Source organism: Pinus tabuliformis, chromosome 8, assembly GCF_031772625.1.
Source record: "Pinus tabuliformis cultivar Carrire ecotype Pingquan chromosome 8, CPIR1, whole genome shotgun sequence".
Lineage (NCBI taxonomy): Eukaryota > Viridiplantae > Streptophyta > Pinopsida > Pinales > Pinaceae > Pinus > Pinus tabuliformis.
Genome location: NC_142294.1, coordinates 603549064 through 603558090, shown reverse-complemented (window position 1 = coordinate 603558090; position 9027 = coordinate 603549064). Strand labels below are relative to the sequence as shown.

General features: G+C 34.9%; 1 long non-coding RNA gene across 1 annotated transcript; it reads left to right on the top strand.

Annotated features, from left to right (window-relative positions):
• Nucleotides 1–489: 489 nt before the first annotated feature.
• On the top strand, nt 490–9021 carry LOC149236937 (uncharacterized). The gene is made up of 14 exons (XR_016246258.1): nt 490–1293; nt 1470–1652; nt 1763–2145; nt 2347–2425; nt 2885–2960; nt 6122–6198; nt 6288–6987; nt 7082–7155; nt 7247–7321; nt 7583–7649; nt 7773–7867; nt 8235–8306; nt 8396–8684; nt 8825–9021. It is a non-coding gene; the product is annotated as an uncharacterized LOC149236937 (long non-coding RNA).
• Nucleotides 9022–9027: the final 6 nt, after the last annotated feature.

Below are 9027 nucleotides of genomic sequence, written 5' to 3'. Positions count from 1 at the left end.
AAAAACATAGTAAACTAACATATTTAATTTCTTATAAAAACACATATAGTGATGAAAGAGTCATTCACCTTGGTTAATACAACTATAATAAAGAAAAAGAAAATGATCCCTTGCCCTGAACTTTAAACATTGTCCCATAATGTGAAGGAGACAACAGACTGACATTATGCTTTTTTGCAGAGGTGGTTATGCTTTATTTTGCATAGGTGGCAGTCAAGTAAAGTGCTTTTCCGCAGAGTTGTCAGTCCAAGAAAAGCAGGACCGTTGAATCCAACCAATATTTATTTGCAACTTTGGTCTGAATCTTTGCCTTTTTCATTCCCTCTCCTCCTCCTCCCATGGTCGCCTATGCTCTATGTGTCGTCTTGTCTGTATGACTCTTGGAGCTCCATGTCATGTATGTTTGTGTGTGTCTGGTTTGGTCTGTCTGAACTTTGCCTGGTCTGGTTTTGTATGTGTTGTGTTGTGCGGTTTGGTATGTTTTGTATTGTATGTGTTGTGTTGTGCGGTTTGGTATGTTTTGTATGTGTTGTGTGGGAGGTGAAGGCAGATATCACATCAATTCAATTTTTAATTAGCAGGGGCCAAGAGATTCAATTCCAGCTATATATATACGAGGAGATATCCACCCATATCCTTCTCAATCCCAGGTATGCAAATTTCTGTACATGTAATCTCATCTCTTTTTATTGGGTTAACCTTCATACAGATTTTAGATTGGCTTGGTAAGTGACGTACATTACAGGATTTAATATGAATTTTTTAATTTCAAGCAATTGGTTCGCTCTGCTCAAGTGTTATTGAATTGCCAGGCTAAACTTAAATATGAATTGGTACAACATCAGTTTGTGAATCCACAGGCGTGCGCAAGAATTGAATCCCAGGTAGACTAGATAAATTTATTTGCGTCTCTTTGCTTTTCTGGTTATATATGTTCAAATTTATATCAGCCCAATGAGTGAGATGAGCAGGAACAAATTTGATTTGGGATCGGCCTTTTTCAAGTTGTTAACTAGGCTGCATAACCTATGGCTATGGAAAACAGAGATTACCCATGTCTTGTCATGGTGCCATAGGATTATTGCCTCCTGCAACTGCTGCAAACTTCACAAGCCCTGATTGGTACAGAATTAAGAAGGTTGGGATCGACCTTTTTCAAGTTGTTAATTAGGCTGCATAAGCTATGGCTATGACAAACAGAGACTACCCATGTCTTGGTATGGCGCCATAGGATTATTGCCTCCTGCAACTGCTGCAAACTTCACAAGCCCTGATTGGTACAGAATTAAGAAGGTGTGTGGTAAAATTCTGTATAGTCTCTGTGTGCCTCCTCCTCCTCCTTTTTTTTTTTTTTTGGTTGGTTCTTATAGCAAATTGATTCAATTTTGTTAAATGCATACAACTAGCTATTCAATTCTGCATGAATTAACATGCCTATTTTTTCTAAAGTTGTAGCGCCTGGTTTGTAGATTTTCTCTAATGGAGGAGTATTGGTTTATCCCCAATTCGTTTCATAGAAAGAGTTGCCACTGTGTAATAAGATGGAGACTCCACCTCTGTGGTCTACAGTACCAGACCAGAAGTTTCACAAATACCAGCGTTGTTGCCTCTGTTCTCTATGCTTGCAATATGTTGCGAGGGGAGGGAATGTCGTAAGTATTGGAAGGGAACTTTTCATAATGTTCATTTTCAAACCCAGCAGAGTAGAGCAGAATGAATCTTAATCTTTAATCGTATTCGCTGTGTGGTTGCATATATGCAGGTCTCTATGGTGGCTCCCAACGTCCCTGAAATGCATTTGGCAGTTCAACTGGCAGGGGCCGTTATTGTTCTTAACACAATGCCTTCTCTGCTCGATTCAATTCCTGCCTCCAGACGGAACCAACCATAAGCTCAACCTTAGCCTGGTACTCAGAGTTAGATCCATCCATCAGAAAATCTTGACCTCCGCTCGCTGCTGTGTTGCTGAAAATTGAAACGCTTAAATTCTTTGTTACCCACGCGCGCTTCTGGGCTTCAATTCTCTGTTACCCATGGTTATATGCGCATGGAAATGTGCTTTGACTAGCAGCCCACCAAAGGAAAGCTAGACAGGGCATTAAGTTGCTAAGGGTCAAGGATGCGGGTAACATGGGTAGAGATTGGGTGAGGTTATTTTATTCGCGGGCTGCGTTGCTGGTTAATTTGTTAATTCTTTTTTTCATATTTTTCTGTGCATGACCATGCATCTTGGCTTTTACAGTCATTTTCTCTTTTAATTTTGTTTGTAGTTTTGGGGTTGATTTCTTATTTTTATATTTTTGTATGTGCACATTCTTTGGTTTGGTCGATTTGTTTTTTTTGCAGGATTTAAAGAAATGGACGAGGAGAAGAGAGTCCTCTGGTTTGGATTCTTTTTATGACTAATACTAGAATGGTCAAGCAGGTATGCTTCTTTTATAATTTTTTTCTCTAATTTGAATATATATATATATATACCTATTTAAATAATTCTTTATTAATAAATATTTGCATAATGGGATGTCTTATGTTCTGATAATAGCTGCTAGAGGGGATTGGATGCATATAGTTCTTTGAAGAGTTTAGCTATGGTTGGGCCTCTCAATAAAATGAAATCTATTCAACTTAAAGTTCACACTAAACGAGCTTATTGATTTATTTTTTTTGGTCGGCAGTTTTGATTATTTAGGGTTTTTTCTATCCAGAGGTTTTTCATCTTTGAAATGGGCATTGGTTTTTCCCAATTTTTTTTCTTTTCATCCATAATTTCATTTCAGCGTGAAGCAGCATTGCAGTGCTCTATGTTTCATTATGAATCCATGTTACATTATGAAAGGAACAAGGCACAATATATAATTATTCTAGATTAAATTGGCGGGTGCAGTAGATTGCAGCGGCTCTGGTTGGTACATCGTCGGCTGCAGCTACAGCCTCAACTTCAACCCAACATTTCGCAGCAGGTACAGCCTCAAATAATATAGGAACAAATAATATTTACATTTTAAATGATATATATGTGTGTATCTGTTCAGATCTTCTTACCTTTTGAATTCTCAGTTTTTTATTTGGAGAGTTTGAGATCTGTTTGAAGTGGATTTATGTTATTTAAAACAATTTAAATTTACATTTTAAAGGATAATTGTAAGGTAGATGATATGTTTGATTTGATTTGTTATATTTTTAATATTTTTGTTTGTGTTATTTTTAGGGATTTTTTTTTGATATATTTTTATTTTAATTAAAAAATAAAAGTTTTAAAATCCTAGAGTCTTTAAAATTTAGTTATCAACCATGTTTGACAACTTTTCAGAAAATTTAACGATATGATTCACACCAGAAATGTATTTACGAGAGGATTTTATATTTGAAACAACTGAAATTATTGAAAATATAACGATATGATTCACACCACAAATGTATTTACGAGAGGATTTTATATTTGAAACAACTGAAATTATAGTGTGATGGAAACAATTATATCGTGTCTGATATAAAGGATATCTCAGCACAGAAGACTTATCATTCATTTGTCAGCAGATTAGTTCATTTGTCATTATTTATTTGTATCAACATGAGTGCCCGCCTTCCTTTCTTGTGAAAAGTCCCTTCAAAAAGAGCGTCCTCTAGAGATATTGTGAATGCCCTAATTGGGTTATGGTTTCTCATTTTGATTGTATTCAGCATCATTTTTTTCAAACCATTGCCTAGATTAAGGTAGCTATGGTAATCCGATCAAGCACTACATGTATTACTTCTTCTGCAGGATGACGTAGAAGAACCTGGGGTTTTCTCCCTTCTTTCTTGGGAAGGTTTATCTCCATTTCCTCTTTTGATGATTGAGCATATAAATACATCTTATACCAAGGATTTCCTATTACATTAGATGTTCAATCTTGAATAGTTTTTCAAGATCAATGTGCATGTTTGGTTACAATGGCATGTTGAGTACTTTGAGCTATCGTGTCAGATTCACTAGCTCCATGGCTGGTTGCATTGTCATCTAAGTATATTGATCAGTTTCGGTCATGTTTGGTTAGTTTAGGATCTTAGGTTAGGTCCGGTTTAATATTTGTTAAGTTGTAGTTTTTTCTTTTAGAGTTTTGGTTTTCAACGTGCCTTGGGATACCATAGGTTGATGGGATGAGTCTGAATCATGTGGTTGGAGTTGACCTGGGAACAAGGTTTGTTTTAGGGTTGTGTCATATGTCACTAGTCTTGGAATCCAGAAGTTGTGTTTGATGGGTTGATTTGAGTCATTCACTTGTTTTCAAGTTGCCACTTTTCAAGTTTCTAGCATCTGGAGTTCTGGGAATCTCAGCATCCTGTAGAGGATGCTGCCCCAAGTTGGAGTAACTATTAACCTTTGAATACACACTTAGAAACAAAGACAAAGCCCAAATTTCCAAATCAGCATTTTAAGATCATATTGGTGGAGATGTTTCAGACTTTTACTGGCTGAATTTTGGTATAGATTTCAAGGTGGCTTCATGCTGACTTTGAGGGCCTTTTCTAGCATTTTGGGTCCTCTATTCAAGGTAGATTTGATGGTATCGTCACAAGAGTGGGTAGCATAGGAGGTGAGCTACAACAACTCTCAAATGTGCACTTTCCAAAGAAATATAAGCAACCTCCTTAGGTGAATAATGGATAGAGTAAGGGTGCACTGATGATGGCTGTTTCAGGCTACAACCTATTCTGAAAACGGATTTCATAAGTATGTCAGCTTTTATGATAGCACTAGGGTACAGTCTTGTAGCAGTCAAAAAGGCATAGCTTCTGGTAGTTTCTAATCCTATTTTGGGCAGTATCTTAACAAAATTATATGACAATCTGGCAGCTGATTTGAAAATCTATTTGAGGTGCTGATTTTAGTAGGTTGTGGCAGCCTGGAGGGTGCCAGTATGATAGCAGTCTAGCAGCAATTTCTTTCAATTTTTCATGTAGCCTTCATGCCGTCATGATGACAGCTAAATGCTTTATGCTTGACTAGATTGGAGGGCGCATTCCTCTAGAGTTATTCACCCTACACTCACCTATTTTAGGCATTGGCATCCTGTCAGAATTGGCAGAAATATGGCAGCCAGCTGACAGAGCTGATCTGCAATTATTATGACAGCATTATGCCAGTTAGTGAGTCATTAGACAAGTTACTTTACCTTTTCTGGGCAGAAATAAAGGGCCACCTTTCATCCTTTTGTGAACAGCACTTTCACCTTATTTCCTGGAAACGCATTGTTAGCATGAAGGTGAGTGAATGCAGAGGTACTCATGCACCATAGGCACCCCATTCAAGGGAGTTGCTTCATTTTTTCTTAGCATATGTAAGAGCGTCGTGACTAAGTTATTTTCCTATTTTTGAGAGAGTGACATTAATTGTAACTTACCCTTGCTCATTCTATAAGAGGGAAGGATAGTGAGACATTTTTTTCATATTTGCCCTTTGATCTTTTTTTGACATCTTTCAACACTTCTTCCTCTCCACTCATTATTCTAGAGACATTGCATGCAGCATAGAAGAGTGATCTTTTATGAATTTCAAAGAGTTGATGACAAATAGATGTCTATTTTTGGTTGTCATAATTAATCTTCTATGTGGAATTGCTTGATCAATTAAATAGCTTTTCAGTTTTCTAATATTTCTTCCAAGCAATCTGTAATTTTAGGGTGAGAATAGAGAAATGTACAATTAGTATGAAAGCCATAGGTTGCTATAGCCTAATTTGGGTTCTTTGAAATTTTCTTAGCTTTTAAATTTATGTCTCTTTTATTTGGTTTTTCTATTATTATGTTTGAAATGTATTTGATTCAGGTTATTTAAATAATTTAACAATATTTAAAACCAATTAAATTTTTTAGGGTGATAATAGAGAGATACACAAATAGTATGGAAGCCATGGGTTGCTATAACCTAGTTCGTTACTAGTTCTTGAATTTTTTTAGCTTTTAAATTCTCTCTCTTTTATTTGGATTTTCTATTGTTATGTTTGAACCTAATGAATTTAGGTTATTTAAAACAAATTAAATTTACATTTTAAAGAATACATTAGATATAGCAAGGCAAATAATACATTTAAATCTTCTTCAATTTTCAGCTCACGTCTTGGTTATCTATTTGTTGCAGACGGTTTGTTTCATTGAGCACCGATAAGTGGAAGAGAAAGTGGATTGTCCGTCTTTATAAAACAAACTCCATCGGAGGTGCTTATTGGTTTTGAAATATATTTATCATTACTATCTCTATCTATGTGTATTTCAACCTAATACTCCCCAATTTCTTTTCCTTGCAGCGAAGAACAGCACATTAGAAGAAAGATGAGTTGTAGAGGGAGCATATGAAATTTTTTGTTTGTTGTTGTCTACATATTTGTGTTTTGTTGAGTTTGAGCATGGCCATGCTTTGTGTTGTTTATTGTGTGTCGTACTTGTGTTCCTTTATTTTTCTTTTTTCCTTGTTTTTTTAGTTTGGTCTTGGTTTGGAGAGAAATGAAGGCAACATGGTGGGGGTTATTGTTCATAAATCAAGGTAATTCACCTTACCTATATGCATTGCATTTTATTTACTTTAATTAAAATAACCTATGATAATTTGTCACTCAATTTCTTTGCTATTTAATTTATTATATGTTTTATTTGTGTTCTCATGCTCAACTATATAGATCTTTTTTGTTGTAGTTACCAACTACAACTCTACAATATAGGAAGGTCAAATGGTGAAGATACCCTTGACAATACAAAGGCGGAACAGGGGATGGTTGAGCAATGCTTTTATCCTACAAAATAATGTTGTCCTTTAATTTTTTGTTGTAATGTTGATTAACATATAATGATTCCGTAAGTTGTAGATTTGAGGCTTCTACGATCTTCATTTTTTGTAGTGTTATTTTCCGGAGTCATCGCATTCATGATTTTATTGTATCGACTTTTCGAACCAACCTCTGTGGTTCATCATCAAGATCAGATGTGTTGGCACTAGGAAAAGGCAGGCAGGTATGTGTATGGTTAATTCATCACTTTCTTTATTTATTATTTAGTTTTCTCCATGGTTTATTCATGATCTTGTATAAAAATTTAATTTGTGCAGTGAGTGACTAAAATGTAGAGTCTAAAAAGGTTAACTGGAGAAGATACCTTAGGCAATGTAGAAGCAACACAGAGGTATGTTTGCTATTATGAATAATTATTGTATTTAATTCTAAAGTTTAACTTTTTATAATGATTCTAATATTTTATTATGCATCTGTTGTAGATGCCTTATTCTGTTGATCATCAATAAGTGGTACAAAGTGGATTGCCCATCTTTATAAAATAAACTGCATGGGAGGTATTTATCGGTTTTGAAATATGTGTATTTCAACATAATTCGCTCCATTTTTTTTCCTTTTAACGAAGTAGAGCACACTATAGGAACAATGATGCGTAGAGCGGATGTTTACAATTTTTTGTTTGTTGTTGTCTACATATTTTTGTTTTGAGCATGGTCATACTTTCTATTGTTTGTCGTGTGTCATACTTGTTTTCTTTTGTTTTGCATTTTTCTCATTTTTTGTGATTTGGTCTGAGTTTGGATTGTTGGATGTGAAAGAGGAAAGGAAGATAGCATGCAGAGAAACTGAAAGAGGTGAGATGGAGGTTATTGTTAATAAATGAAGGTGATTCACCTTACCTATATGTAGTGCACTTTACTTAAAATTACATATGGCTATTTTGTGACTCAATTTGTTTGCTTTTTAATTTATTATGTTTTATTTGTGTTCTCATGTTCAATTGTATAGATTTGCGTTGTGTAGTCACCAAATACAACTCTATAGTATAGGAAGGTCAAATGTTGGAGATACTCTAGACACTACAAATGTGGAACATGGCATGGGTGAGCAATGATTTTCCCCTACAAAATAATTCTTTGATTTAATTCCCTATTATATTGTTGATCAAAATATGAATATTCCATAGGAGTTGGCACTGGGCAAGGGCGGGTAGCTATGTGTATGGTTAATTCATCGCTCCTTTTATGTTTTATTTAGTTTCTTCCATCTTTTTTGGATGATGTCGTATAAAATATTACTTTATGCAATGAGTGACTGTAGATGTAGTCTAAGAAAGTTGAGTTGAAAAGATACCTTAGGTAATATAGATACAACACAGAGGTATGTTTTCTATTACGAATAATTATTGTGTTTAACACTACGGTTTAACTTTTGTAACAATGCTAATATTTTGTTATGTATTTGTTGCAGATGGGTTGTTCCATTGAGCACTATTAAGTGAAATAAAAAGTGGATGGTTTTATAAAACATACTCCATGGGAGGTACTTATTGGTTTTGACATATGTTTATCGTTACTATTACTATCTTTGCGTGTTTCAACTTAATTATCACCAATTTATTTTCCTTGCAGTGAAGGAAAAAAACAAGGAGAGCACATTGCAGGAAAGATGATTTGTAAGGAGGGTGTTCGCAATTTTTTGTTTGTTGTTATCTACAGTTTCTTGTTTTGTTGAGTTTGAGCATGGCCATGCTTTATGTTGTTTATCGTGTGTTATACTTGTTTATCTTTGTTTTGGTTTTTTTGTTCATTTTTTTTTATTTTTGTCTTGGTTTGGATTGTTGGGTGTGGGAGAGAAAAGGAAGGTAGCATGTAAAGAAATTGAAAGAGATGAGATGGAGGTTCTTGTTCATAAATGAAGGTAATTCAATTGACCTATATGCAATGCACTTTACTTAAAATCACCTATGGCTAATTTTCTATTGAATTTGATCGCTATTTAATTTAGTATATGTTTTATTTGTGTTCTCATGCTCAAATATTTAGATCTTCTTTGTGTAGTCACCAATTGCAGCTCTGCAACTCTACAATATAGGAATGCCAAATGGTGAAGATACCCTAGACACTACAAACGTGGAATAGGGGATGGGTGAGCAATGTTTTTGCCCTACAAAATAATGTTGTCATTTAATTCCCTATTATAATGTTTATCAATATATGATGATTCCATGGGAAAGGGCAAACAAGTATGTGTATGATTATTT